Here is a 4,624-nt window from a genome sequence, read left to right as displayed (position 1 = left end):
GGCCTCCTCCGGAGCCCACCCGGCCCGACTTGGGAGGAGGGAGACCTAAGTAAATCTGCTTCTCCTGCCCGCCCTCCTTCGCAGCCCCTAGAGCCCGACACTCCCGCCGCGAGAGGGGAGGCTCGAGGCCGCACTCAGGGACCTGCCACATCATTCGGCAGCGGGGGCTGCCCAGGCCTCCCGTTCTCGCTCTCTCCCTTTCTCTTTCCCCCCTCTGGCCCCAGACCACCAAAGCTCCCCTCCCCTCCCCTCACCCCACCAACCACCAGTGCCCAGGACTTCTGCAAATCCCATTCGGATCTGGGAGCAGCTGATGAGGGGGTGGGGACAGGTTTCTGTCGGGGCTGGAGGGAGGCGATTTCTTGGTCTTTCTTCCTGGAAGGGGAGGGAAGAATGATTACCGAGGACCCAAGTTCTGTTCCCACTGACTCAGGGGGGAGGTGGCCCCATCCCCACACCCCTGGAGCCTAATCCCATTGCCTCCCTCTCCCCCAGGGTGTGGGCCCAGGATGAAACTGTGGGTGAGGAGAGCTGGGGATGAGGTGGGGCTGCCTGGCTGTAGGTGGGCTCCTCCCATGCCAGCGTGGGTGTTTGAGGGGACAGGTAGGTGTGGGAGCTGGGATGCTGGAAGGAGGACTCCGTCAGACTGCAGAGTTGGGGAGGTTTGCAGGCTGGCCTGGAAACAAGAGTGCTGGGCTGAGCCTGAGCGGGGACCTGAGAGGAGGCAGCTTGGGTCCATCCAAAGCTTACTGGCCCTCTGCACCGGAGGGTCCTTGGCTCTAGGGTGTACAGAGTGGTCTGAAGGGGGGTAGTGACTGGGAATGGAAGGCCCAAGTGTGGTGCTGGCTGTACTGGGGGGCCGGGGTGGGGGCTGCACTGAGAGTCCTGGGCTGGGAGGACCATCCTATACACAGGGGTCTGCACACGAGCTAGTCCCTACACAGAGAGAAGCAGGAGGTGACGGGTCTCCTATGAGGCAAGGGCTTCGGGGGTCAATTCTTGCCCTCAGTGTGTGCCCTGTGAGAATTCCAGACAGGGTGCACGCTAATAACATGAGCCTCGGTGCATGCGTAGAACATGGTCCTCCCCACTCAGAGCTCCCTTCCACACAGAGCAGTAGCAGCAGGCAGCAAGAAGGGGGTCAGAAGGTCTGGGTGGAAGTCGTGGTGGGCCATTTCCACACTGCTGGACCAGAGCGAGTAACTTACCTCCTGGGGCCACAGTTTCTGCCCCTGGAAAATGCGGTGATATGCCCAGCCCTGTGGGGTTAACGCAAGGGTTAGAGATGGTGCACGCCAGGGGAGCTGGCGCACAGAGAGCAGACACTCGCGTGAAGTGCTGTCCCCATTATTGTGGTCCTGCTCCTGAGACAGGTGCCAGCGGGGAGGTATGAAGTGTAGGGAGGGCGGGGTTGAAGAGTCAGCTTAGGTCTCTACTTCATAACTTGCTATTGTGTGACCTCAGCCTTGAGTTTTTCCATCTATAATATAATTCTAGAAATGGTCACAGAGAGACAGGGATCATTCAGTGAACACTTAGAACACTCGGCCTAGTTAGTGCTCCGTAAAAGCTAGCTACTTGTTTTGTCGTTTTTAATTGCTTCGAGGGCCAGAGGAAGAGAGGTGATTGGTTCAAACTTCAGGAGGTAAATGAGGGGCAAGGGAGAAGCAGGTTCCAGAGAGACATAAGCCAGGGAGTATCCAGGGAGCAGAGGGGCTGCTGGAGTAGGAGAGTAGGAGGGAAGACCCGCAAGCCGGTGTGATCAGCTATGTTGCACACCCTCACTGACACCCACCGCATGCCAGCTTGCGGCTGGCTGTGTGCACCAGTTCCTACCCTGGGAGAGGCAGATGTGTTCACTGCAGGGTCTGTGTCTGGCGGGAAACCAGGTCTAACGGTGACAAAGTGGACAGTGGGCTCTGCTCACGGAAGGCTTCACAGAGGAGGAGGCATCTGACGACCTGGAAGGATGAGTAGAAGTTGGTAAGGCTAGTGCAGGGGACCAAGACTATCCATACTTCAGCCAGCCTGGCTGGCACCTCCCGAGGAACTTCCCAACCCTCTTTGGGCTGGTGGGCCCAGTAATGAGGCCTCTAATGAGCCCCTAATGCGTAGTCAGGCATATGCATATGAATATGCAAATGAGGAGCAAGGGGCACTAGGCCAGCTCATCCCCCTACCCCCCAGGCTGGGCACTAGCTGTTGGTGGGCAGGGCTGAGCCAAGGGAGAAGGAGCCGCAGGCAGGGCTCAGACTAGAATGGTGGCACTTAGGGGCTGTCAGGACAGGTCTCAGGTCTGAGCAGAACTGGAAGGTAGGCCACCAGCAGCTGGGACCATGTCTTGGGTCCCTGCTGGGCCCTGGGGCCAGGGAGGGAGCCAAGAAGCTGGGCCCAGATAATGCAGCTTTGTTGCCTGGTGGTAGCACTGCCTGGCACCCCGGGGACAGCCTGCAGTGTTTCCTCCATCACCTGTCAGCTGCAGCTTGGCCCTAGGGGGCAGAGAGCACAGGGGAGGGGGGACCCTGTAGGCTGCCCCCGTCAGGGCTCGTCACCAGGTGTAAGATGTGGGCCAGCCTTGGACCCCCCAGTGAACCACATTCTCCCGTTTATCTCCACTCCTGTTTATGAAAGGCCTTCTCTTGCCAGGCTCAACCTCTCCTTCACTGTCTGGGTTATTCCTCATGACAGTCCCGTAGAGACTGGTATTGGGGCCAACAGGTGGTGTGGTGGCTGGCTGCAGTTCGAGTCCCGACCTGGCAGGTTGCTTTCTCTTTCTCCCTGTCTCCTTCTGGTGAGCGTACATACCCTATAACAAATTTAAAAATTAATGAATTAATTACAAAATAAGCTAAAAAAAAAAAAAGAAGACTGGTATTGTCCCCATTTCACAGATGAAGCTCAGAGAGGTCACGTCACTTGCCTAAAGTTCCCCTGCCGGGAACTGGCAAGGGCAAGATTTGAACTTGAGTCTATCTGACCAAACTTCTGTGCTGATAGTGATGGGCCAGACCATCCTGTCACAAGGGCCTGGCCTGCTTCCCATCCATGACTGGTCTTCTGGGTATCTTAGTCTTGAGGATCCCGTGATGCTTTCTCTGGCTGGCAGAGGTAGAGGCAGCAGAGCCCTGGGTTCCCTGTGACTCCTGCCAGGTTGGCATCTGAGCAAGTCAGACCAGAAGGAGGCCCTGGACCCAGGGGGTGGCGACAGCGTAGCCAGTGGGCCATTCCCAGGCCTCTGCTGAGGCTGGGCCGCTGTCCTGGGCACCTGGACCCCAGCCTGGGCAGCCTTGCTGGGCCTGAGGGAGGGACACCTTGTGCAGCCTGGGCTGCGGGATGGGGTCATTTCCTGCCGCCTAAAATAACAGGAAGTGGGTGCTCCTGATTGGAGGCTGGGAACAATGGCTGCCGACAGGGCCCGAGAGCTCCTACTGGTCTGCAGTCTCAGTAGGGTTCCTGGCTTTCTCACCCACACAGGCCGGCGGCCTGGCCCCAGGGCCCTGCTGCCCAGCCTCCTAGTGCTGTCCCTCTCAGAGCTGGTTTAGCTCCGTCAGGGCTGGGAGAAATGCTGCCCCCTCAGGGTCCCCCCTGTCCCAGCCCCATAATCAGGCCTACCCCAGGGTTTGTCCTTCCTACCCACCCACCCATTCTCCTGGCCCACATCACTCCAGAAGGAGGGGGAGCCCAGGAGGCGCCCCGTTCGGGTAGCGGTCTGTGAGTAAAGACTGTCACAGGAATCGTCCAAACCCTGTCTTTGCAACTCGCTAGCTGTGTGGCTTACGCAAACGTCAGTCAGCCTCGAGTCTGTTTCCTCATTTGTAGAATGGAGTAACAATGGCGCCCCCCAGGACTGTGGCGAAGATGCAGGAAATGAATGAGTTGAAGGGATTTAGCTGCATGGGACCTAGCACTAGCTGGGAAGAAGTGCTGGCAGGGCCGGGCCAGCCGCAGTGACCTGCAGGGGCTATGTAAATATTCTGGGGACAGTGTGTCTCAGGCTTCACTGTGCCTCGAAGTGGGTACCTGGCTCTGTGTGGACATGCGTCCACTGAGAGTTTTGAATCCCTGTTCATGTGCACATGTGTGTCCATGGAGAGTTCTGCATCCCTGTAAGTGTGTGTGCATGCATGTCCACGGAGAGTTCTGCATCCCTGTGTGTGTGTGTGTGTGTGTGTGTGTGTCCATGGAGGGTTCTGGATCCCTGTGTGTGTGCATGAGAGAGAGGGACAACTGCATCTGTCCCCCGCTTTGACACAGGCTGTGTCCGCGTTGTCTGCTGTTGCTCGCGCTCCCTGTGCCGTGTCTGTGTCTGTTTCACGGGTGTCTTTGCCTGCGTGCCCCCCCCACCCCCGTCTTCCTGTCAGGTCTGCTGCTGTGCCTCAGAAGCCACTGTGACAGCGGGAGGGCTCTTGGTAAAGGTGCTGATCTCTGTCCCCCGTCCTGGGGGGAGGAGGGAGCGGGGAAGGACTAGCTCCCAGAGGCTGTCTGTGCCTTTCTCCCCGCCAGCTGTCACCTGGGCACTCCTTGCTCTGCCCCAGGAGCTGGGCCGTGCTTCCACCCCTGCCCAGGTACCTCACTTCCTGCCGCCTGGTGGCCAGCCTGGGCAGGTGCCTCCCCTGCATTCCTG

General features: G+C 58.7%; 1 protein-coding gene across 1 annotated transcript in view; it reads left to right on the top strand.

The window, feature by feature from the left end:
• The window catches only part of MAP7D1 (MAP7 domain containing 1), a 29,812-nt gene that overhangs the window by 928 nt on the left and 24,260 nt on the right, over window positions 1-4,624 (top strand). The window lies entirely within an intron of this gene.

Source organism: Tupaia chinensis, unplaced genomic scaffold (assembly GCF_000334495.1).
Source record: "Tupaia chinensis unplaced genomic scaffold, TupChi_1.0 Scaffold000239_1, whole genome shotgun sequence".
NCBI classification, from domain to species: domain Eukaryota; kingdom Metazoa; phylum Chordata; class Mammalia; order Scandentia; family Tupaiidae; genus Tupaia; species Tupaia belangeri.
The sequence above is the reverse complement of the archived record's forward strand: the minus strand, read 5'-3'. Positions and strand labels throughout refer to the sequence as shown.